The sequence below is a fragment of the Ammospiza nelsoni genome, chromosome 15, assembly GCF_027579445.1.
Source record: "Ammospiza nelsoni isolate bAmmNel1 chromosome 15, bAmmNel1.pri, whole genome shotgun sequence".
Taxonomy (NCBI): Eukaryota; Metazoa; Chordata; class Aves; order Passeriformes; family Passerellidae; genus Ammospiza; species Ammospiza nelsoni.
Window position 1 is genome coordinate 2,617,686 of NC_080647.1, and position 27,111 is coordinate 2,644,796.

General features: G+C 39.4%; 1 long non-coding RNA gene across 1 annotated transcript; it reads right to left on the minus strand.

The window, feature by feature from the left end:
- Positions 1–13,777: 13,777 nt before the first annotated feature.
- Positions 13,778–25,225, minus strand: LOC132080151 (uncharacterized). The gene is made up of 2 exons (XR_009419505.1): positions 25,121–25,225; positions 13,778–14,550 (listed from the first exon to the last, which is right to left on the minus strand). It is a non-coding gene; the product is annotated as an uncharacterized LOC132080151 (long non-coding RNA).
- Positions 25,226–27,111: the final 1,886 nt, after the last annotated feature.

Genomic DNA, 27,111 nt, shown 5'->3' on the forward strand with positions numbered 1-27,111 from the left:
AACTAATAGACAACATAGTCATCAGCATGATTTTGTAACAATTCCACAGAGGTTTAGCTAATTCTTTTCAAGTCCATTTTATTAGTCAGGAAAAAAAAATAAGTCAAATCCTGATTTAATAAGTGGTGGATTTGAATAAATTACTCTAGTTCTGTGTTCATTGAACTTTAAACAAATTGTTCCACAATCCATTGCCAAGCAACTAGAACATATCCTCAGGAAGTTCAACAACACACTTTGATTAAATTGGTAGGGTGAACAAACAGTTTACTGGGAACTTCAGGCTTAGAAAATGAAGATTTACCAAAGTGGAGTTTTCCTCATTAATTCCATCAATCACCTATAAATAGAGGCTTATGCTTAATAAATGGACAGAATCACATCCTATCTGAAACCATTTGTATTTCTGATAATGTGTTTGCCCCGGATGCTGATGGCATTTTAATGCTGCTGAAATATTGCAAACCTGTCTTTAGCTTGAGACAGCTACAAGAATTAAACTCAGCCTTTCTAATAAATACATATGTCCTGAAAAACTGTTACTATAATAGCTAAGAAAGACTGGTACCTAAAAAATTACATTTGTGGAAAGAAAAACAGCCATAGAATTATATTAATATGTCTTAGGTATATTATTTTGGGTCTTTGACCCACTGGAACATGAATAAGAGAAATTACTGCACCCTGAGAGTGTCTTCATCAATCAGGATAACAAAATTACCAATAACTCTGGGTATTGAAAACAAGGGTTTAGATATTACTATTTTTAAGAAGAAATTTGGGGAAAATCTCACTGTATTATGTATTTGGAACAACCATCCTAACTCTCTAGAGAAATGAGTTTAGGAGATCTGCAGCTCTACACATATGAAGTTATTACAGGCTGATTTACTTAAAGTTTTCATATTTTGGCTCACAGTTTAGATAGTACAAGAAGTTTATCATAGTAAAGAAGTTTAACATTCCAATTTTCTAATATTTTCCGTTAGGATCTTTACTATTCCTGCAGCTCAGTGTCTGGGTTTGAGTGCCAGGCTTGGTTTGGAGGACGTCAGGAACCAACAATCCTCCAGCCTTTCACAGCTACAGAATCCCACATCCAGCAGCAACACAAAAATTACACTTGCATCAGTTCTCTTAACTCTGGATTTTAAAAAGCTGAACAGTTAAAGCCATTCCACATTACTTTTGGTAACCACAGGATCACAGAAGGGTAAAAAGTTCAAGCTCAATCCAGCAGACCCACTCCATTCTACGAAAATAGCCAATTTAGGGCTATTATGAGAAAATAACTTTCATTAAGCTTTCATCATTTGTAGTCTACTACAGACCATCTCAGCTTTCTAAAATGTCAACATCTAAAAGTATCATCATTCTTCATTATGCTGGAGGGGGAAAAAAAATAGATCAAATGGAAAGGAAGAACTCTCACTTTCAGATAAGCAGGGTGTAATTCCACAGTGAAAATGAGGAGCTAATGCTTTAGCACTTACATGGACTCTAACCATTTATACTAATAGAAGCAAGAAGATACTTGCATAAAGAAGTGTCTATATTTGATTGCATCTCTCCCCTGCCATCATTCATGGGAGCCTGGACTGGCTGTCACTTTGTTCTGGGCAAGGACCAGCTCATCATTTCTCACCCAGGAATAGCCAGGCAATGCTTAAGAAAGAGTTTTGGATTCACTTCATAGCAAACAGAGCCAGTTTGGAGAATTATTGAACTCTGATTTACAACTGGACATGGTTAAACCTGTAGGTTCCATAAAAGATCCCTGCTGCAGGCTCAGTGTTCATGTAATAGTCACTGAATGGCTGAAAACTGCAATGAAATGTATGAATAAAAGTCAAAAACCAGTGACTGTTTCACGTTGGTTCTGCTAAATGAAATGACAAAGAGGAGGAGAGGAAAGGAGGAGAGGGGAACAAACTTTCTGAGCAGAAACAACACTGAAGTGATTCCTGCTCAGGGCTCTGTCCTTGCCCTCAGCTTTTTGCAGTCACTGGCCACTGAAATCACTTGTAGGAACAGACTCACTAAATAACACCGAGAAAAACTCAACCCCTAAAAAATCTTCCTGAAACTTCTAAAATTAATTCAGCCAACTTTGCACAATGCAGAGGAATTTAGAGGGAAATCAATCTCCACTTATTTACAAAAACTTTAAGACCTTACCTCCATGTCTTATTATTTTCATTAGCCACTCAAAACATCAAAATCTCTCCCAAGATCTTCTAGCATCTAATATCTGAGTTTACAGAAAATGTGAGTCCATCCATTGAGAGTTACTCAAATGCAGGGTGTTTGCTGGTTACATTGTGTGATATTATTCAGCTTCAGAGGTATACTGCTGCAATACAGTTCCCTGGAAAATAGAGCTTTTTGGAAAATTTTCCACAAGAAATCCTCCACTAAGCTTTAATGCTGTTTGATGCAAGGAGACTTATTTAGGGTATTAAAGATCTGTCTGTTGGAAAGATAACTTCAAATTTCAAACCTTAAGTATTCCTCAAACTCTATAACTAATGCCTCTATTTAAGAAACCCTCAAGATTACGCCAATTCTGTGACTATTTTGTAAAGCTGAAGGAAAGGCTTCAATATTCACTCAAGTGCCAATCACAAATCCAGGCTGATCCAGCCAGGAAATGCATTTCCTAAAGCAGTTTCCCTTCAGTTATCCTGGAGATGAAGCTCTCAGCCCAGGGCTTCAGCTGCTGGGGATCCCAGGCTTCGCTGGGATGCAGCCTGGCCAGGGAAACCTGGCTCAGGTTTCTGAGGAAATTGAGGAGTTTTAGGCAGAAAGTGGGATAAAAGAAGCTGGAGTCAAGAAAAGAAGAGAAAAGTGAAATTGAGGAGTTTTTAGGCAGAAAGTGGGATAAAAGAAGCTGGAGTCAAGAAAAGAAGAGAAAAGTGAAATTGAGGAGTTTTTAGGCAGAAAGTGGGATAAAAGAAGCTGGAGTCAAGAAAAGAAGAGAAAAAAGAGAAAAGTGAAATTGAGGAGTTTTTAGGCAGAAAGTGGGATAAAAGAAGCTGAAGTCAAGAAAAGAAGAGAAAAGTGAGACGGTGATTGTTGCAAACTCAAGGGTAGAAGCCCTTCCCTATCCAGCTTCTGGCTGGCCAGGAAAGCCTCATCACTTAGACCAAGAATATTTTTTAAATTCATCAAAGTCTTCTGGAAAAAAGTGTTAATTACAGGTAAAAATGTGGAAACTCAAGAAAATTCTCTGCAATCTGCTCTATAAAATTCAGAATAAGAAGTAGTTTTCTCAGAGTATTTTATATTTTAGCTTGATTAGGCTAAAGAGCATCTTCAAAAGTTTTAGCAATAGGGAATGACTTGGACACTGAAGAGGAAGCTGGGTTTCCATACTGAGTGGCCAAAGAAGAATTTCACAGAATGACCTCCTTTCCTAACTGGTATCTGAACATGGAGCTTTATTAATTACATTTACATTTTAAGTTAATATTTTCTGGAGATATTTGGAAACAAACATATAGGAAAATATTTTCAGGGTGCTTTAGGTCTTTGGGCTTCAGATCTCCCTAACTCACCAGTCAGATTAAACTTAGGGATATTGTGAACCCTGGATGGGAAGCTCACATTTGCTCACATAATGTCATTTAAAAAATTAACCCATTTTATATTAAGATATTATTCTGCCACTACATAGAACCTACATCTTACCCTACAGCACAGGGAGTTTCCTTGACAAATAAATGCCAACAATTATTTCTCTATGCACTGTGTTTGCAGGAATGCTCCAACTCTTGTCCTCTGATCTGGATTGTCATCACCCACGGAAGGTTTTATCTTGAAGCATTAAACGCTAAGAGTGCAAGACAGAAATGCAAGAGTGCAAGACAGAAACGTTTCACTTCTGCTCCTCTCTGCTGGTGAGATGAGCAATCAGCAGAGCTGCAAACACATTCCTGTTCTGGCATTCTGGAGGGAAAAATGGCCATTTCTCAGCCAGGGAAAAGCATATGCATTTGTTTAGCTTTTTGTCTGTTAACAAAGAACATTAATTATAAAATCTCTCACCAGTTCATTTAATCAAATGCAATCTGGTCTCTGATCACTTGAACGCATAATCAGCCTCACCCTTCTGCCTGCTTGAGAATTATTGATTTTGTCTCTCAAGCCCAGCAGAGGTCCAGGTGATGCAAATAATAATTACCAGAGCTAATGCGATTATTGCATGTGAACTGATTACTATAATTAGGATGTGTTTGTTTGTATTAAAAGGAAAAGTAAATTGCCTTGCAGGTTTTAAGGAAAAAAACAATAACAACAAATCTGTAGTTGCAATTATACAATCCTATATTAAATTATGGCAAGAAATCTACTGTCTGCACAAAGTTAAAATATTCCTTTCTAAAGCAATTATATTCAGTAACATGCTGTTAGGAATAAAATATCCAAGAAAGAGAAGAAAATGTTCTATATACACCTCCCCCATGAATGATACTGAATGTGATACCTTTCTAAATTACTGACATAAATAATTTTCCTCTTCTATTCCAGCAGATATTATTTCTTAAATCACTCCTTCTGCATACTCTGTTTGAATGTCTTGGATAAAGCCCAAGCATCTTCAGTTGTGCTACACCTTGCTGTTCAGAGAGAGCCATGGGATATTTTTAGATGTTACTACTGAAGGATCAGCACCAAGAATCTGAATGATGAAGTTTTGCACAACACATTACGCTGAGAATGGAATGGGACATAAAAGAGATTTGCTCGGGACACACTCCCACACGTGCCCGGAGGATAAACCAGCGTCCCTCAAGCATTTTATACACAGGCTTTTACAGTCGCCGGCAATTCATCAAACAACAAACTCAGCAGAGAGCCGTGAAAAATGGCAATAGGAAAGGAGATCTCATTACACTCTGCATTGCTCATTTTGGAGGCAGGAGCACTCCCACGGCCAGGGAAAGTGCCCTCAATCACCAAGGGCTGGACGTGGCCAAGTGAGCGATGGCTGCGCGGGGCTGACAGATGTGAACACAGCCCTGGCTGTGCTCCCCAGCCTCGCAGAAGAACAGCAATTCTTTAATTTTAATTTAATACAAAGCGCTGCAAGAATAGTTGCTGTTGTATTAAGCTGTTCCTGTGTGTGCTCAAGAGGTTTCAAACCAGAGAGAATGGAAGTGAGGGGGGACAGCAAAAGAGAGAAGCTCAGGCAGGGCTGGAGCTCTGCAAAGTGATGACAAAGCTGCTTCCTTTCTCCCACCATGTCTTTATCTCCTAAGATTATAGGTTAGCTGGAGAATGGCCTTTCTTTGGCTTGCTTTGCATGTCTATAGTGTCTGCTATAATTAAACACTTATTCAGAGCTTCTCAATGCTTCTGCGATACTGATAATATGCAATCATAAATAAATTATAATGAATTTTTTAAAAATTGCATCAAAATAGGAATTGAAAAGTAGGTTTTTTGGTGTCTTTTTTTTCTAACCGTGCCATTGACTGAGTTTTCAAGTACAGCAACAAGAGCTAGAGGATAAAACTGTGTACCCAAACAAGTGGAGCTGTTCCAGTCCTTGAATTTTTAATGGTCATCTCTATAAGTGATTAGCAGGAAACATTAGGAAAAAAACAATGAAATATTAACATACTTCTAATATTATTAGAGAATCACCAAATGTTTCCAAATAACTGAAGATATTGACTGAATAATATAGCAAGGACATAAATCTAGGAGCTTAGACTTTCTGTTTGACTTCACAGCCTAAGTTCTACTTTTAGAGGACAGAGCACTTCAACCAAAGAGTTTTTTTTTCCTCCCCACAGAAAACTTGTGTCTGGAAACTTTTCTACTTTCTCTATTGTCAGAGAAGGGGAAGAAGGATGAAAATGTGTTTAAGAGGAAAAGCAGCCTAAAAATTATGAAGAATTCCACTCAAGTTTAGGGGCTGTTCTCCACCCTCAGTACAGGAACAGAACATTACAACTCCTGTAAAAAATGGACAGATTGTTCTTGAAGAAAATTACTCTTAATCTGCTCACTCATGGCAGTGAAGTTTCTCTATAGCTTTGGATAAAGTTATATTATTGTTTCCATTATAGTCTTACATTTCTAAATCAATATACAAGAAAGAATCATCATTTCCTCCTCTTCTTTCTTGTCTAGCTATTCCCCTGTACAAAAGACAAGATGTATGATCTTACAGGAAAACATATTTTATTTAAACAGAAAGGTGATTAACCTAAAAGAGGAAGGGAAATATGCAGACAATAAGAAAAAAAATATCCAGGCAACAGCTGCAAATTTTCTGGGAAAAATATTCCCATTTTCTAAGAATCTATTTGTTGTATGTCTGTTTAATACAGCTGATAGCAGAGAGCAGGGACTAAAGCAGAAAGCTTGTTCTTTTTTTATAAACTAAATGTTGGAAAATAAAGTGTACATATTAAAATCTAACACTGTACTCCAAAGGGAATTACAAGCACATGCCATAGCCCTCTTGTCAAAGGAATATAAGCAAAACTAATTAGCTGAACGATGTTTTCATTGTACGTTTTGTCAGGAAGTCATTAAAGCTGTTTTCACAATAATACATTGAGATCTATGGAAGACTCAGCTCTCCCAACTCATTACCATTGCAGTTGACAGGGCTGCATGTTTGGGATACTCAGTACCTTTAGTGAACACGGGGATCTCCAGCTCTGACTTACACATCCTTCCCTGCAAGGGATCCCTTCCCTCTCCAGTGACAATGTTCATCTACACTCTTCAGCTCCATGGGGTAAAAACAACAGTTTTACAATTTCAAATATATGTCCAGATAACAGAAAGAAAAATTGTTTTAAAGTTTGGGTTTGAAGTTTGAATTTCATCATATTTATATTTGCAGAAGCCTCCAAAGCACATACCTGACCACAGCCCAACTCAAAGCTTATCTAGGAAACTGTAGAGAAGGTAAATCATAAAGACAAGATAATACTTGAATTAAAAGTTCAGGTGTATTCTTTGATACATAAGAAGCAGGTACTGAGTCAGGCTATGTACATTCACCTTAATTAACAGCAACCTGACCCAGCCAGGGCTGTGCTCCCGTGTCTGATTCAGGCACAAGCACAGTCTCAGTAGGTTCAGTCCATCAGGAACAGGCACTGTGCCATGGGTTTACTGTGCAGAACCTCTGCTCAAAACCTGGAGAGTGTTCTCGCTCAATCATATCCTTATCTGCCTCAGGTTCCATTTTCCTGCAGCCCTCAGTGGTATTTTAGTGTTGGGGTGCTCTTAGCAGTGCCCACACCTGAGCACACAAAATTAGAGGCAGTGATGCCTGTAGCAGAGGCTGGGCAGAGTTAAAGAATAAAGAGAGGATTTATTAAAAGGCCTTCAAAGGACACACCTGGGGCAGTACAAGAGCCCAGCCCAGGATGGACCCCAAGTCACAAGTTTATAAATTTTATAAATTTTGGTCCATTTCCATATTGGAAAATGTTGTAATTGTCCAATTCCAGCTCCAGGTGACGCAGTCCCACCCTCCCAGTTTGCTCTCCTCTATTCCCTGCTGTTTGCACTTTTTGGGCTGAATCTGCCATGGTGTCCTTGGTTCTGGGGCTGGAAAAGGATGGTTCTGTGTGCCTGAGCTGTGAGGAGAGCTGCTGGTGCTGTGTGTGGAGTTCAGAGTTATAAACCAGTGCAGTGCAGAGGCTGGAAAATAATAAAGCTCAAACTGAAGGCATCGGAGCAGCCAATGTCCTGGAGAGCAGAACTGCCTCCCCACCTCTGAGCAGGAATTGCTGCCTTCAAAGGGATCTGCAGCATGGAAATACAAATTTTCTAAATGGCATGGCTGTTCAGCAAAAACTAAAAAGATCACCTTGAGTGTTTTGTAGCTGTTTACTTTATATTGAGGGTTAGCTGAATTCAGACTTAGGACAGCTTCAGACTCTCATAGAAGAGGTCAACGTTCTAAGACCAAAGTAATTTTGAAATTACTGGAATGCTGTGGGGACAGAAGAAAAAACTTATAGTGGCAGTCCTAGCTATGAAAAGATCACTTCATAAATCTTTCTTCTTAGTAGCTTTTAGCAGAAGCCTATAAATTAGAACAAAAGCAAAACCAAACATAAGTCCATTTTTCTCTCAATTCCCTCCTTAAACAGAATACTGCCTTGGAGAATGAAATAATAAGTGATATACATAACTTTATAATCCTCTAACTGTGATCCATATCCCTCCCTCTGGTCAGATACTTAAATAAAATGTGAAAAGGAATCACTTCTTGAAGAAGATGCATTTTTCCCAGCTGCCACATACCTCCAAAGTTGATTTTGCAGCAGTAATGAATGATCTCCTTAGGGCCATCCATTTATTTACATAAACCAGTCACGTCTCACAGCCTGTGCAAAGGAGGTCTCCTAAAAGTTCCCTTCCCAAGATAATACTCCCTGAGCAACGGTGATTTAGCGATTGTTAACATTCCACAGACAAGCTGATATTTCTCTCTCTCTACAAGGCCTGAATTTCTTCCACAGGTGGGACAAAACTCAATTGTTGCTGTTATTGTCACGAGCCCAGCACTGTCCCTGCCCTGCATTTCAGCCCCTGCAGCTGCCCAGGGGTGGCTGTGTCTGCCAGCCCACAGATAAGTGATGTTTGTCAGCTGGAGGAGCTCCCAGAGGCATTTCCCACCAGGTTCCTCTCTCATCCATTTCTTTCAAATGTTTCGGTTCACATTTTTACAATCTTTTTTTCCCCTCGTTGAAATCTTAACAATTAAAGAGATTTATCCACTAAATACAAATGAAAGTGCAATTTTTGGACCTGCACAAAGATGCTTAAAAGAAGTCAGGCTCAAAAATCCTCAAATGTATTTGAATTTATTTACTCTGTCTAGAAACCCACTTAACTAAATGCTTCTTTTTGTATATTTTAAAAGCAAAGCTCAGAAAATTCTTAGTCTGTGTTTATTTCAGGATTAGTGGGTTAGCATGTTAGATAGAAACAACTTACAAATGTTTACAGTCCCTACTAGCAAGAATGTACTATCATTACAAGAATTTCTGAAATTTATGCTTGCAACTGTATAAAAGAATAATAAAATGCAAACAGGCACTAACATACTAAATCTAATGAGTTTGAACTTCCTGAATCACTTCAAGATTCTTTTCTTCATCTGTTGTTTTTTTTTCCCCCATCATAGTTTTAAATCCTCTTTAGTTTATTTCCAGATTAAATATTTTTATAAAAATCTCACCATCTGCAACTCTCATCTCCAGAAAGGAAGTTAAATATGTTTATAAAAGCAGGATTACTTCTGAGGATTTGGAAAGGAATTGAATACATAGAAAATTAGGGAGAGATATACCTGTCCCAGGGAAAAAAATTAAAAGAAAATTTTGTTTAATATTCTTGTTTATTGAACACAAATCTATTTCTAACTGGGGAGATTAAAAACCGATTTTCAGCACCATAGGAACTGCAGGATGCAAAGAAAAAGAAAAAGGAAAACCAGGAGCACTTTATATCTGGTTTTGCTCTGTAGGGAATAAATTATAGGCACCAGGGTGACTGAGTATGAGACAAAATGAATTATGGAAAGAAGAGGACACATAATAAACACTAAAATAAAAGTACCATGCATTGCATCTGCACAGACCTGTGATGCATATTCCCCATTTAGGGTCCAGGTTCCCAGTTATTAACATTTTATTTCCCCGTACAATGGCAGCTCAGGAAACCTGTCAGCTCAATTGGACTGGGCTGCCCAGAGCTGCAAACTGTGCCTTTGTTTTAAACCATGGCACAAGGGAAGCTGACTAAAGCAGATGGCAAAAATGCTGCAAGTGAGGGATGGTCACAGAAATGCGGGAGAGAGCTGTGATTACCTTTGCTAATTGGTTTGGCAGCTTCCTTAATAAGGGAAAAATTGCTTTTCAATTTAAAGGTCCATCAAGGAGATATTATCCAGATCTGACATACCCAGGTTACTGCAAGATCTACTGGCAGATTTCTCATAAAAATCTACCAGATTTCTTTCTTTTTCTTTTTTTTTTTTGTTTTTTTCAAATGTCCCAAAATAATTTACGAGCTCATGTATGACATTGTGTAGGTCAAAAATTCTGAGCCACTGACTTCAGGAATACAATGGAATTTACATTAGCTCTTGAACCAATATAAGACCTTATGTTTCTCCTCTACAGCAAACCAAAATATCCTAGAAATAATTAAGGTGGTTTGTTTCTAAATTCATCAAAGGAAATCTCAGGACAGCAGAGAACATGACAAAAGTCACTTATAAGCATAATGTATCATTTTTAAGACAAGTTACTCAAGGTTAGGCAATTTGCTTTAAAGAAAGAGCTGCATTATCACTGGGACAAAGCTCTCATTGTATGGTCATCTGTACAAAATATTCACTTCCTCAACTTCAGTGAACATTTCATCTTGCAGACTAAATTCATCATCCTTAGAACTGGCCAGTCCTCTTGGTCTGACCTCCTGTTCTTTTCCTTTAAAGCCCTGCTCACCTGGGGGAGAAGTGAGAGCTGAGTGACTTCACTCCAACTGCTCCTTTTCAATCTCCTTTTTCTTCTCCCAGAGCTTTTATTCCAGCTGACAGACTATCTCCTTTAAAAGCAGAAGTTCCATGTCCTTCCCAACTTCACAAATGTCCAAGAACAACCGAGTGAGTTGGTCTAATTGAATTACTTTGTTTTTTTCTGTATGTTTTTTTTCTGTAAGTATGTTAAGTTGCAAGCCTTTGTTTTGCTATTATAACCCCGGGCTACAGTAAATGAATTCTCTGCTACCTTTGAAGGGATAGATGAAGTAAAATTCCCCAAGTGCAAAATCAAGCAGAGAAGAAAGCCTCTTCTGGTTTGCTTGAAATATACATCTTGTCCTGCTTTGCCTTTAATGTTCTCTTTTATGATAAGAATCAGTGAAGGGCAGGTAAAGGTGTTTTTCATCCTTCCTCTCCTACAACCACCAGTTTATTACAAAAACCATATTGACTGCCAACCATTGTACCTCCCATTAATCCACTTGTTTACGTCAGATCAATCCACTTATTTGTCAGATCAGACAAAAGTCGGGTTTCTCCTTTGGCTTCCCACACTCTGCTAACATTTTAACACATTTCTGAGCATCCCTGTGAAGCAGGAGCCTCCTGTGGTTATTCTGTTGATTCTGGGTTCGTTTTTTCCTCAGCTGCGCGGTCTGGCTGGCGCTGGGTTGAAACTAATGAAGAATGATTTTGAAATTGCCAATGTCTCATTATTTAAGACAATCACTTAAGACCAACCAAACCAGGTCTCTGCTCTCGTTTTGCAGCTCCAACCACTTAGACTGCTCTGACACGTGGAAACATTTGCAAATGCCCACAGGCATCCAGAGAGTTCCTCCCCAGATCAAACTAAATCTCAGGCAACAAAACAGCTCTTTTTTAATAGCAGCCACTCTCTAATCAATCCTGAACACCCCCACACCATCGGAGCTCCCTCCACAGCCCATCTGGAAAAAATAAGAACATATATTCCTTTAGGTTATAATAAGGGATCTGATAACTTCCAAGCTAGGAGGTGAAGTTCACTAATTAAGGAAGTGAATCTCAATGTTTCAAAACTCAGAACCAGATTTTTAGTTCTATTTTTTTTTTTTTTTTAATAGGAAGCATATTATTTTGCTTTTGTTCGGAAAGCAAATGTTATTGTTTACACTTGCAAATCTCTGTGCAAGAATCCAGTGCACCTGAAACAAGCAATGTTTGGAGCCTTAGCAAAGGCCTTTAAGGATATCTGCGCTGCTGTGAGATGAATCTGAATGGTTTTAAAACAACTGAGAATCCGAGTGGATCATAGACAGTGACCAGGGAAATGCTTTAACTTCATAAAACATCAAGTTTTCCCATCCTGGGAGAATGATGCTGTGCTAATAAAGGCAATTAGAAAGCATAAAAAAACCAGTCACCATTAATTGGAGGCAAAATAAAAATTCCAAATGCATATAAATGAGTAGAGTCACACAGTGTTAAACTGTGCAGATTACACATCAGGAGTGCTACAAACCAGTATCCACCACAAGCAACAACTTGTGATTTTCCAATCTTTGCAATATTGAAGATATTTATATTTTCTATGAATCAGAAGCTTTTATTTACTCTATCCAGAAGCCCACTCAACTAAATGTTCTTTTGTGCATATTTTAAAAGCAAAGCTCAGAAAATTCTTGTTCCGTTTTGAGCTCAGTATCTGACATTATGCTCAACAACAATGATGTTAGTTATTATATAAACAGTTATATTCACAAGAGTCAGCGTTCCTATCATTTTAGAGTTTTTTTAAAAGAAAATAGGAAAATTATCTCAGGGTGTTGAAAGCCTGAAAGTTCTCTCAGGGCAATGCAGAGGGGACTGAAAGGCTGAAGGTTGACTCTTTCCCACTTGGAAATGTGTTTTGTGAAATTCCCACCAGCCTGGCTGCTGGTACAAGCAAGATGCTGCTGTTTGTAGGTGAAGAGAGAAGGGTTTTAACTGAGAATTTTTAATTAAAACCAAACAACTAACTCCAAATAGTAAGTTGCTATTGATTTAAATGTGAATATAATTGTTTATATAAGAGCACAGATGAGTATAAGCTCTAAAGTAGGATTGTGTTCAATAATACACTGCTCTAAAGCAATAAACATACTACATACTTATTGATTATTGATACTTTCTCTCACTGTACAAAGCAGACATTCTTCCTAAGTGAACATTTCCATTATTCAGTGTCCAAAAACATGTATTAAATAAATGTAACTGCAAGAAGTATTCAACAGTTTGGCTGTTATCTGAGGATTGACACAAAGTCATCAAAATTCCTGCAAACAGTCTATTTATTTATAGAAACATCAAGAGCTTCCTAAAAACTGTAGTCAGGCAAAATTAGTATTGCAAATTACATTAATTAGAGTTCTATCAAGCTATATTAGCCAGTATAATTTATTTTTGTATTAGAAAGCTTTAAATGGGTGCACCAACACTAATTAAAAATGTACAGAAATCCCTTTTTTACCACCAGGCTGCCTGCCTTGTTTACATTAGATATTAAAGGGAAATGATTTCCTGGCAGGGTGGGCAGGCCCTGGATCCCTGGCAGTGCCCAAGGCCAGGATGGACATTGGGGTTTGAATTATTGTTGTCCCAGGCACCCTGGGACAGTGGAAGGGGTCACAAATAAAAGATCTGTGAGGTTCCTTCCAACCCAAACCATTTCTATGATTTGTTCTGAAAAAGAAGAGAGAGGACAGACATGCATTTTATAGAGGCACCCAAGCCTTCCTAGAACTCAAAACATTCAGATAAAAGCAATCTGCAGTGTATAAAGTAATGCTGGAAATGCTCTGTGGTTGTTATTCCCTAACTTCTTGCTCTCTCAGACAAGCATGCTTTTCAGCTCTTATGTTTATAGAATGTGTTTGGGGTTTTGTTTTCATTTTCCATATGTAGATTTATTTGGGAAAGAGTCTAGTGTTGACACAAAGCAACGTTCTTGCATGTTTCATAAACTCCAGGATAAAAAGCAATTATCATTTCTATTTCAGCTTTTCTCATTAGTCAGTGTTGAGTGCAGCCACACACACACATGCAGAATCTCAGAAGTACAAAGATTTGTGTACTTTCACAAATCATTTTCACCCCATCTCATTAGTGCACACTGTGATTTGTTTCTGTATATGTTGATTATGAAGAAAGGGTTTATTTGTATTTTGTTTTCATTCCGTTTTTTAGATCTGTACCAGGATTGTGACAGAACACCCCAAAAGCGCATTTCAGAAGACAAACACGATTTGTATTTGTTTTTATGGTGATGTAAAAACACTTCAAGGTGGACAAATGCTAAAATGCCTTCTGCCAAAATCAACAACCCTCAAACTTAGCAAATTGTGCCTGTGTGTTTGATCAGCTTGTGGGAAGGAAGAGTGATTATAAATAAAGAAAGGAAAAAGATTTTCCCCCGCTTCTGAGTACTGTGGAAGACTTCTACAGATTAATTACATGATGTGCTTTCTATTGATCACTTTCTGTAAATTCAGATCTCAATATAGGAATTTATTTGTAGATACTGGGAATATTTGATCACAGATACCTGGGGTCTTCCTCTCCAGAACAAATAATATATATTTTCATGAAGGTATATTTGCATTAAAGTTTCACTGAGAGAATGAAGCCCAAAACAGGACAAGCAAATCACATCAAGCAAACCAAACCCCAAACTTTCCTTGATCAGATATTGGCTTGTAAAAAGTGGAAAAACTCCCTGACAAACCAGTGCCTGCTGGATAAATCACTGCAAGAGCAGCAGGGCTGCAGTACAGATTGCAGAACTCAGGCCTCATTGCTTTGAAGTGTTCAATCCATCCTGTTTCAAGAAGTTTTAATCATTTTCTTGTTTAGTCTTGCTGACAAGGATGGATGTGGGGACACTCCCATGTGTGGAAGCACAGAACTCAGCCTCCACCTTTTCCTCTGAAATGCAGGAGTTGTTTAAATTAATGGATTGTCACCAGTGGTCACCTTTCTGGTCCCAAAAGAATGAAGAGCTGGAAAAAAATAGAAAATCCATTTGACCATCCATCCATGAAGGGAGAGGTTAATACTAGTCTGTTCAAGGTAAATAAGTTATGGATATCTAACCACAGATTAATAAGAAATTTTAGGTGATTTCCTCAGAACAATTACTGTTTTTCATTACCCTCCATATATCAAGTTCAACTATATTTAGTAGTGAAACCAGGACCACTGTCTGCAATTCCTGCAAAGCTGGAGATGTGTCAGTTCCATGCAGGAAAATTTCAGCTCAGCCACAATAGAAACTTTCCAAATATATTTTAAAAATAAGATTAATAAACAGATACTGGGATTTTATTTTCATTTCCTTCGTATCCACCTTGTCTAGGATGGCACAAATGCTTTCATCTCAGAAATGGACACTGATGAAACCACAAAGACTTTCTTTCCATGCCTGAGGAAAAGCCATCCTACAGATATTGGCACTGTGAATGCAGCAGCATTACCCTGATTGCAGCAGGAATTCTGCACAGAATCCATGGAATGGAAAAAGGGCTGCTGCACTTTGCTGCCTGCCAGATGCTTTTTGTTCCAGATGCTTTTTGTTCCAGATGCTTTCGCTGTGAGTTTTGTGATCCTCCCTCCCAAATCTGGAGTGCCAGTCCTGCAGACTCGCAGGAAAAACTCAAACCACAGGTGGATCCTCCTGCTCCTGCACTGTGAAGACTGTCCTGAATACAGAACCAAAACAGCTCCTAAAGTCAGAGAAACTCTCCAAGGAGTGTCCCCATCTCTCTCTGCTGCCATGCCCACACTAGGCAGCGACTGCAGCAAAGTTATTTCATGAAATAACTCTCAAATTGCCATTAAACCCTCTTCGTAGACCACAGAACTCTTTGCAGTCCCGTCCCACACTGACAATGTCCCACAAGGACATTGATCTGATGTTGGGATCCCTAATTGTGCTATCGGTGCTCTGATCCCAAATCTGAGCTGTGAATATTCAGAGCAAGAACAAATCTGGAGATTTCACACCTCAAGTCAGATATTTGAAAAGCATGTCAAGTGACACCCAAACATCCACCCCAGATCCATCTGGGTGTCAGGTAATATCAATCTAAATATTAAAGATACTTTGACTCCTTGACCACAGACTGTGGCTGTAATTTTCTGGCAGTTGAGCATGAAACGCCTTCTAAAGCCCTTACAGATATTTCAATACTGAGTGTAAGGCCGGCTCCACTCATCAAAAAATATGCAAGGGACATAAAAAAAAACGAAAAAAAAACCTAAAACAAACCCAAAAAAAAACCAACCAGAAAGAGCATAATCAAAGGTAAGGAAGGTTTTGTGTAGCAGGGACAGAGAACAAACTGTGCTCCTGTCAGAAGAGCAGACTTTGGGTGTACAACACGACTCCTTCACACTGAGTGGCACAGAGGAGGCAAAGATTGACTCCTCACTGTGTGTTCCTTGTACTGGAATAGGAGTGGAAGAACTGATGGGACACATCAAGGAAAACTAGCAAGAAAGAAGTAAAAAAACCCAAAAAAACCCCCAATAACAACAAAAGTTACTTTTTCACCCTGTAGTTAAAATTCAGGGAATTCATTGGTGCAGAATGCTATGAGGGCTCACAAGAAGCTGGACTAATTTGTAAAGGTAAAATATAATATCTGAATCTAAAATAACCAAAGGTACAGCCAAGACACAGACTATCACAGGCTGACAATAATTGCCTCTACTTTTCCCACTTTTTGTCTTCTCTAGAAAAAAGATGCTCATCCAGAAAAAAAAACCAAAAAAAAAACATGAGAGAAGCCAAACAAGTTCAGACTGGAAGTTTTTAACTTGTAGTTTGCAGTGCCTGGAATACACCAGCTAGAGCTGATTTACAGCTCCCTTTCCCACTATTAATCAGTCTGGTTTTCAGACCCAAACAGTTGGTGACAAATATGTGCTGGGGGTGTGTGGGGTGGGGGGTGAGAAACGCTGAGTTATTCAAAGAACCATGACTTTTTACATGCCATAACTAATGGTGGTTAACAAAATCACTTCAATGAAGAGGCAGCTCATTACCAAGGTTTTGTTTTTCTGGCTTAATTGTATATCATGCCACAGTAGCTTTTTTTTTTTTTTTTTTATATTATTATACAGTAAAAAAACCCAAGAATTTCCTTCTCTCTGCCTATCATCCTACAGGAGTGTTGGGAGTTCTTTGTCCTCTGCCTACAACAATTCCTCATTTAGCTGCAGTCTAGAGAAAATGAAGTGTCACTACATGTTTTCTATCTACAAGGAAGTTTATAGGTGCTAAATTTACATTATCACATAGTCATATCCAAAATGGTGCTTTGGGAGCAAGGACAACATTTTATTCTTCACTCAGGGATGTTTCCCTGATTTAAAGCACTGAGTAAATGATGAATTCTCCTGTTCAGACACAGGTAACACAACCATGCCACAGGCAATCAGTTTTGGAAAACAAATGGTTGAAGGAGGCAGCTCCTTTCATGAGAGACTTTCTTCAGATATAAAACATTATTTCAGGAACAATCAAACAATTGAAAATATCAAAAAGCTTGGGATGCAAACCTTGGAACAGCTAAAAGAACAGAGTGGTTCTGTGTGAGAGCAGTCATGAGCAGGAGCTGGGATGGGTAAAGGCAGAAGAGAGACATAAATTGGAACATTCAATGAAAATGCACTTGGGGCTTGTCTGCACTGCCTGCCAAGCTTCCCCTGCAGCGTTTAATGCAGATGTGTCAGTCCTCCTGAGCTAAAACTGCCCCAAAGTCAAAATCCACGAGAAGTTTAGAGCAGATCTACCAAAAATTTGTGTGCATTCCTCAGCCTGGCATTTGCTCATGTGCTGGATACCTTGTGGCAAAAAAAAACCCCTTTTTTGGCAAAAAAAATTTCTTTTTTTTTTTTTTTTCCTGTCCCCCCTTCAGCAAAACAACCCATTGGAAGGGAGTGAATGCAGAGCCAAATGGCAAAGCAGATTGGGATTTTTATCACCAAACGGTGTTCCAAGCACAGACTAATTAGGAGATGAAATGGGCCAACAAAAAAAGCAATTAATGGCTGTGGATCCCAGAGTGGGAGAGACGACAGCTCTGCAGGGCTGCAGTGGGAGACACTCGGCATTCTCCAGAAACCCACTCCTCTCCAGTGACACATGAAATGAACGGGGGATGAGGGGATGGCATCTTCAAGCTGAAGCATCCAAGTTTGGATTCCAAGTTTGTGATGAGTCAAAAGCCCTTTGGTGTGTTGGCACCAGCTCTCGGAAAAGAGTTAACCCCTGTCCTGCAGATTACTGTGCTGATCTTGGACGCTCAGCACTTACTTATTTACCTCAAAATTTGGGTCTGAGCCTTCAATAAATCCTACATAATTCAAAATCTGGTATATTCTTAAAAAAATACAAAAAACAAGCAACAAAACCCAAATTATTTGTGGAATGGATTTGACTTCAGGAGTTGAGAAAAGGCAGTGGAATATGTACATTTCAGCAGGAAGGATCCAAACCATAGATTTATCAGCCATTTCCTGGTTTTCCATCTTCCTCAAAATTCAGAACAAGTCCCATCTCAGAGAGAATTATTCCCAGATATGCTCCCATTCAGGCTCACAAAAGAGAGGCATGAGAGACCACGAGATACCAAAGCTATTTCATCTGCAGTGTTCTCTCAGGGTGCTTTCTGAATATTACTGAATATTACTGACTCCCATAATGGTGCCCGTTGGATTTTAAAAGGATAATACCTAAACCAAATAATCAATTAAATTTGCAGTTAATAATTTTTAACACCAATAATCCAGCCCTAGCTGTTGAAATAAGTCTCCTCTGGAGTGGCACTCTTGGAAAAAGCAAATCTCACAGTGGCATGATGACATGCATTCATAATTCAGGTTGGGTTAAAAGTGACAGAGATGATTTAGGGAGAGCAAAAAACTCCCAACACTCCTGAAAAATTTTATTTCCCTCGAGTGTCAGCCCTCATCCTGCATTCTCAGGGACAAATTACCATCACTCTGCCCATTAATGCAGGCACTGGAGCACAGCCTGCCAGCACACAAATCACAGCCAGCATTGCAGGGTGGCAAACTGGGTTTTACTGGGCCTCTGGACCCTGATTAATGCATGGCTGATGTTCAATTTTACACAAGCACACTGCCAAACACGAGCATTTGCAGACAGGTAAGTTTTACAAAACACAGCAAGTAAAACACTGCCCCAGTTTTTGCTGTTTGGCTGGCCAAAATATCAAAATAATATCAAAATTTCAGAATACCCCCAGCCTGGGTCACTGGGTTCAGACTGCAGCGCGTTGCTCTTTCAAATACATCTTAAACTCTGTTTCCAGAGCTCATGTGAATATTCCATGTGATTCTCTCAATAAATATTATTTAAAAGCTCTGCTAGCTTTGCAAAGCACTTCATTGCTGTTAAACCCTGCTAAATGCTCAGCCCCAGTGAATGAGGCTGATAATTATTTCAGTGATTTAAGTGATTAACATGGTAAAGTTAACTCTGAAGGCATTTCCTAATAAAACTAAGTACCCTCGTGACAGTTTTTCCAGCATTCCCCATTTCATTTAAATGACTTTTATTTCATATACTTCCCCAGGATTCTACATAAAATGTCACTTGAGAAAGACACAGAATTTCTTACATTACAGAGACCTCAAAACTACTGGTGCGCAAAATATATATGAGTTTGTTTGGGTTCTTTTTTGAAATTGACAATTCTGTTCTTTTATTCAACACCTACAAACCCTGAAAAGTTATTATTCCATGTCTGAGGGTACTTGAAATCCTGTGATTTCTATTGATTACTGTAGTAAGTATATTGAACAATTATAAAAAAATCTTCAATATTTCCATTGCTACTTCAGGGGAAAAATATATATAATCATTAAACCTGATGCAAACTTACTTTTTTTCCCCCTAAAAATAATATTTCTCTGCAAATGTGTGCTAAGTTTCAGGTTTCACTCAAAAACTATGTCATATAACCAAAGATTCTTCCCATAGTTGAGAAATGAAATTAAATCTTCAAGGTTGAAGTAAAAGCTTCCTTAGCAAGTAATAATCCAAGTGAGTTATTCATGGAAGTTCTATAAATGTTCTACACAAAAGGAAAAACAAGACTTACAGGAAAGTGCAATGAAAGAAACCATTTATCAAAGTTCTTGAGTTTTGTGATCCAAGGAAATTTAATTTTCTTTTGATTAAGTAGTGGGATTTTCATGCAAGGTAAAAAATTAAGTGAGAAAGGCTAAGAATAAACAAGCATAGCTATCCTGAGAATTTGTAAGAGAAGTAGTCAAATTATAGAAACAATTTAAAATCATAATTATTAAAAAATAAATCAGCATTCACCACAGCCACCAATATCCACTAATAAAAAATTGACTGAAGAAAAATGGTAAAGCAGCTTCCTGTCAGATTGCCACAGAAAGAAAAGTGACTTAATTTAACTCACAGCTCAGTTCTTTTTGGTTCCTTTTTCTAGCAAAGGCTTTGCATGTGTTATTTTCATCGTGTGCATATTATATGGCCCAACAGCAGATTTCACATGAAATTTCTTCTGTTATCATCCCCTATCTTTGTTTTTTGACTTAGAAGGAGAATAATTTGTACAAATCTTTGCACATTCCAACTGTACACCAACCCTGGATCTATCCAGGGATCCACAGAGTGTCCTTCATTTGTAAAAGACAGACAAAAACCCTTTCAATTCCCAGTCTGCAGACCAAATCCAAATGCAATGTTGAAGGCTGGGTGTTGGATAATTCCCAGCTTTTACAGAGACGGGGCCACTGAGAGGTTTTTAAGGGGTTTTACCCCATGGTCAGTCCCAGTGAGACACAAGAGATGCAAAACTCAGCTCCATTCCCTCAGAAGCCAGCCCAATTTCTGCTTGCAATACCTCAGAAATGTTTGTCACACAGTGCTATTATTTCTAACCCAAATCACCTTTATTTTTACCCAGCATGGTCCTGCCACAATGCATCTTTCACAGCTCTAATTCTCTAAAATAGCTGATACTTTTCCAAAACTATATTTTGGAACTTGTTGAAACTTGTTTCCCGTCCAATCTCTCTCTCAGCACTGACATCTCTGTTCCATGGCCTTCCTAAGCCAGCACAGCTCCTCTCAGAGTTTGCACACAGATGTAAGAGGTTCTGTCAGCTTTCTGTAGGTTTTGGGAATTCTTTACAAATCCATTTCTCACATCTCAAACTCCTGGGTTCCTGCTGGAGTTGCTCTTCACTGGGAAAATGAGGTGGGAGACCCATTCTGGGCAGTGTGAAACCCCAGTTTCTGCAGTGTCTTTACTCTCCAGCTGTGATGATTTATTGTACTTGTGAAAGACTGAGGAACCAGGAGAAAGAACCTGAGAGCTACCAACAGTTTGACAGAATTATCATTCCTGACAGAAATGAACAAGTCTTTCAAGACTGTGAGCCAATGCTGGCTTTCAGCAGCATCCTCAAGACGTAAAACCAGACTGAAAGTCTGAAAATTATAGTCTAATTTCCACTAAGTCATAAAGCTCTTCCTTCATGTTACCTTATGGGACTTGAAAAGATTTACTCCTCAAGGATTATGAAATGAAATTGAAATTAATCACAATTTGTAAAATAAAACATCATCTATTAGTTTCTTTTGCCATCTGCCTAGGGTTTTTTCCCTCAGCCAACCTGGGAATGATTAATTTTCTTTGGGGGAGTGTAACTTGGAAATGATAATTCCAGCAGCAGAGCAGGAATGCACCCAGTGCACACTGCAGCCTTAAGTCAGAGCAGTGACAGGGAGTGCACAAGCACTGGGAAGAGCGGGAGGGATTTTCAGTTCATTCTTTTATTCAAATAACCTGCAATGGAAAGAGTGATACAAAGGCTTGGCAAAAACCAAATGTAGTTTTTGCTACCTTGCTGAGAGTTTTGCCACATTCATTTCTTGACTGATTTTTTTACAATATCTGAATGCTTATCCTCAAGTCAGCGCTCTGGGTGTATTTCCACAGAGATATTTCTTTCTATGGATGTCCCCCAGCAGAAAAACCAGAGATGTGAGTTAAGGTCCTTGCTGGACTTGTTTTAGACAGAGGATAGGGATGGGTTTAAAAGTGAATGAACACAACATTTGCAATGAAGAAATATGAAGTGTTAATCTGGCCAGGAAACTGCCCCAGAGCTTTGGGCACTGCACAGCCACAGCCACTGCAGGAACCAGGCACCCAAATCAGTGTCAGACTCCAAAATGCATCAGCAATCAAGGTAATTGCACAAACTACCCCAGAACACTGAATTATGCAGGCACTAATCTGAACTGTCTACTTCTGACACGAGGAAAACAAAGAAAAAAACCCAAGGAAGTTTCACACAGAAAGCATCAGCCAGAGCTTTGTGCCCTCACACATTAAATCAGATTAGTAGGACATCAATACTAAATGAAGATAAACGATGAAACAGCAACAGATTATCAGAGGTAATTTCTAAGCCTCTCTAAAGTGTGCGTCAACATGAAGAGCCATTCACTAGAGGGAGTGGAGCATGGAGAGCAGTGCCCAGCACAGGCAGAGCTCCCTCTCTGCACTGCTGCTCACCAGGGAAATCGCCAAATCGCTGAATTCCCCTCCTGCAAGGCAAAACCAGCCCCAGAGCAGCCAGGGATGGCAAACCCTGCAAATCCTGCACCCTGCTGCCTTGGAGCCCCATCCTGCTGCACAGCAGCTGCAAGGGCAGAAGGGGAAGTTTGGGAAGTGTGTGAAGTGTGTGCAGGGTGTGCAGGGTGAAGTGTGTGAAGTGTGTGAAGTGTGTGCAGAAGTGTGTGAAGGGTGTGCAGTCTGTGAAGTGTGTGCAGTGTGTGCAGTGTGGGAAGTGTGTGCAGGGTGTGCAGGGTGTGCAGGGCGTGCAGGGCGTGCAGGGTGTAAAGTGTGTAAAGTGTGTGCAGGGCGTGCAGGGTGTGTGCAGGGCGTGCAGTGTGAAGTGTGTGCAGGGTGTGTGCAGGGTGTGTGCAGGGTGTGTGCAGGGTGTGCAGGGTGTGTGCAGGGTGTGCAGGGCGTGCAGGGTGTGCAGGGCGTGCAGGGCGTGTGCAGGGTGTGTGCAGGGTGTGTGCAGGGCGTGCAGTGCATGCAGGGCGTGCAGGGTGTGCAGGGTGTGTGCAGGGTGTGCAGGGCGTGCAGGGCGTGCAGTGTGTGTGCAGTGCATGCAGGGCGTGCAGTGTGCGCAGGGTGTGTGCAGGGTGTGTGCAGTGGGTGCAGGGTGTGTGCAGGGTGTGTGCAGGGCATGCAGGGTGTGCAGGGTGTGTGCAGGGTGTGTGCAGGGTGTGTGCAGGGCATGCAGGGCGTGCAGGGTGTGTGCAGGGTGTGTGCAGGGTGTGTGCAGGGTGTGTGCAGGGCGTGTGCAGGGCGTGTGCAGGGTGTGTGCAGTGGATGCAGTGTGTGCAGGGTGTGTGCAGGGCGTGTGCAGGGTGTGTGCAGGGCGTGCAGTGTGTGCAGTGTGTGCAGGGTGTGTGCAGGGTGTGTGCAGGGTGTTCCCACAGCTGTGTCTGTAACTGTGCAGAAATGAGAGGGTTCCAGTGCAAACCCAAGTTTCTGAGGTCAAATGTATTCAGCAAAGAGCCCAGGCCAGCACAGCCCCTTCAACTTCCAAATCCTCTGCAGTGAATTAAATAATCCAATATTTAAACTTTGCAATTCTTACTTTTTTTAAAAATTACAACGTCTATTCTTAGTTCTCAATCCAGCCATGAATAGAATTCTATTAGGTTGTTTTGAGGGACTTGAACTTCTTTGATTTATCTGGCTTTGGAATAAAAAAAAAAAATTAAAAAAAAAAAGTGATGGATAAAGCAAACAGCTTTGATCTTTATTTTAAAAGTAAGGAGCTTAAAAAAATCATAATAAGTTAATCCAAAATGATGGCGCAAAATAAAAGAGAAATCATATCTAGTCTACTGCTTCATCATATCCTACAGCATTGCATAGATAAAAATCTAAGTTTGCATTAGAAAAATGTCTTATTTAATACCCCTTCCTATAAAAAAAATAACAACCAGTAGCATAAATGTTATTATCAATGACCTTTTCTATTTGTCTTCTAAGGAAACTTTAGAAACATATTGTAAGATATCTTTTACTGTGCAAAATATGAAGAACTTGTGCTTCCTCCCTTTGTGCTGTTTCTGCTCCTTCTGATTCAACTGCATGCTTTGTCTTTATTTGCATCTTTATTTGTATTTGTTTTGTGCACTGTCAATAGAGGCCCTGCTGACCAGCACAACACCAGGATGGTGAATTTGGCCTTTGGGATCAGGGAGGGCACAAAATGAGGGGAAAGAGAGAGAGTGCTGATGGGGAAAAGCAGCACAGTTTTCATTCTTTTATTGAAAGTCTGGAATCCATCAATGCCAGAAAAACTATCAGCTACTCTTGAAAATTTATTGAATTTTAACAAAAAAATTTAGGAGCCCGTTCCAGTGTTCTGTTAACTCAGAAACACAAGATTTTCCAATTTGACTGCAAGCTCCAGAATGGCTGAAGCTGCTTTTCCAATCAAGTTTGGACATTAGAGAGGTACCATCATCAAAATGAAGAGATGAGAAGTTTGCAAGAAGAAAAATAATATTTGTTTTCTTGAAATAGGCAAGGAACAAACAGCAGACAAGTCCACGGGTCCAGTTCTCCTCAGATAACCCTTCTGCCTTTCCTAAAGTATTTGCAAATCCTGACAAGACCACAATTTAATTTAATTCAATGAAATGAGAGAAAGGTCATATTTGCATGAGAAAATAGTTAGATGAGACGAGCCATCAGAAGAAATAAACCACTACATTTGCACCCAAAACCTTCAGGTAGGACAGGAAAAAAAACGGGAGGATTTTTTCTTTTCAAAACATAAACAGCAGCTAAAGATATTTCAAATACAATTAATTGTGTCCTCTTATGGAATAACTGTGTTCAAAATTCATGTTAGGAACAAGGTTGTGTTTTCCTACACAATAAACAAGATTTGTTTTGTTTCTCCCTTTTCCTTTTAGAGGCCCTTGGAAAACAATGCAAACCAAAATTGCTAAAAATCCTGTAGGAAGCCTCTTTGCCAACATCTCATACAAACTGCACTAATCAATCTTCAATGATTTCACATCAAGCTTATAACAAATTCACTTTGCACATTTAACAAATCCCTCCATGACCATATTAATATCACTACTTATGCACTGATCCAGTGGACAAATTATGCTTTACCCTGGACACATCCATGGCCCTAATTGCGCAGGAAAATTAGGCTGCAAGTGATCAAATCTCGCCAATTATTTATTTAATTTACTTGTTAACAATAAGAAAATCCTCTCATAATAATGAGAAAAATTCAACCACAGAAATATTCCTCTCTCCATTCAAAGGAAGAAGGAAAAGAAAAGCAAACCCCATAGAGTTTGATAGATATTAAAGTTATTTCTGTGATCCTCTTATCTCTTGGCTTGCAGATGGATGGATCATTTAATGAAAACCATCAGTCTCCCCCCTATTAAAGGCAAAAAGAATGACCAAGTTCTTGACAAGAGAAAAGCTAAAATACCTCACAAGTGCTCTGATCATCCCATGTGTTGTTTCCAGCTGCAGCCTTACAAAATGCCTCAATTTTATCAAAATGGGCTCTCTGCTTCTTAAATGTATTTCTTCATTAATTAATTTGCTGAAGTTTAGTTACTTGTTAACATTCATGAAACCATGACTGTATTAGCATAATTTACAGCTCTGCTGCTGAAAGATCTTCATTCTTAAACCCTTAAAAGTTTCTAACTGCATATCACAAACATCTGAGAAGACCACCTGCTTTGGATCTCTAATTTTGGATATATTCCAGAGAGAGCCAAACTCTGACAAGACTTCTGCATTAAGGGAAGGATTTTGCAAAGGCAGACACAGAATCTGAATTGTTTTATGGAGTGTAACACATAGTCCCAGGTTCCATGGAGATATCCCTGACTATTTCTGGCAGCACCTTAGATTTTAACTATTTCTTTTCTCCTTGTTTTTTCCAAACTGGCGCAAACTCTTTGTAAAAAGCAGAATGCTCATTAGCTTCAATTAATTCCCAATGAGTAGAGCCCATATAATTCCCTGTAACTAATTCTTGTTCTGCCTGCAGCTGCAGCACTAATCTGCCCATTGCTCCTGCACCTTGACTTCTCTTCTAACTCAACAGTGCCACGACTCCTCACATCTCCCTCTCCTCTGCAGCCTCTCCTGCTGATTCCCCTCATTATATTCCCCACAAGGTTTCCCTCTCCTGTTTTGTCTTTTTCTCCCAGCCTTATTAAGGCTCCAATCTGTCTCTCTCCATTTCTCCCCTCCATGCACCCTATATTTATTTGCACGCACACTTCAGTGCTACCAGCCCTGAGTGCTTTTGATGTTCAGCATCGCATGTTCACTTGGGATGACACACAAATTCCTATTGGCTTTTGGCTCCTGGAAGATTTTTCATCTCTTGTCCCAGCGGTGAAATGAAAATAGAGATCTGAGAATTTTCGATGCTTTTATTTGACTGTTTGCTTCACATGTGGAGTTTTGGACAGAATATGCATTTTTAATTATGCATCACACAAAAACACTCCTGCAATTGATAGATATTCCAAAATATCATTTCCCTCTCTTCTGAGTCTCTGCATTCCATTAATTTACAGCTTGCTGAGCTGCATCTGCTAGAGGTGTTTCAAATATTGGAATTCTGTACCAGATCGCTGACAAGCACAGGAACAAGAGGCATTATTTCAGTTCTGGCAGCCCACTCATTTTCCTAGCCCAACACTCACATTTGTTCACCAGGTCTCTGTGGTACCTTGGGTTGTTGAATCATTTCTGCTAAGCAATATATTTCTGCAATACTTTCATAAAGTACAAAAAGAGAGGAAGAATGAGATTTAAATGGGCATAACTAAGCTTAGAAAGCAGACAGCTCAGACTGACTGGCCTTGCTCTTGGAATTGCCAGCACCAGAAATGCCATGGATTTGAATTCACACTCTGGGGCGGGGATGTAATTGGTCAAGCAATGCACAAGAAACCTCCAACTACTTCCACGACACATATTGAAGATACAATAGTTATAAAGTGACAGACTCACAAACCCAGGAGCCATATTAGCATTCCAGGGAGGAGCTGCACTCTGTTATATTTAGTTCCAAGAAAATGATGCAACTTTTAAGGAGAGGAAAGAGTGCCACATTACAGAGAGCTAAATATACCCCCAGAGCCACTACAAAGGCTCAGCCTCGCTGTGAAAGCTCTCTGTGGAAGACACCACACTCACAGTGAACAGTTTCACAGCCCTCATTCTGCATTATTTTCTATGAATGCTAAAGATTATTCAAAAGAGAAAGGTCACATTGATGACCATTCCTTCCACATCATAAGAAGGAGATAAATGTGTGACTAGCACCAGGCCACTGGGTCACTGTGACTCACCAAAAAAATAATAAAGGGGAATAAAACAGAATCTTTTCAAAAGTAGATCAAGAAATTAAATAATGGGAAAAGTGCTGGCACAAGTCAGCAAAACATTTGA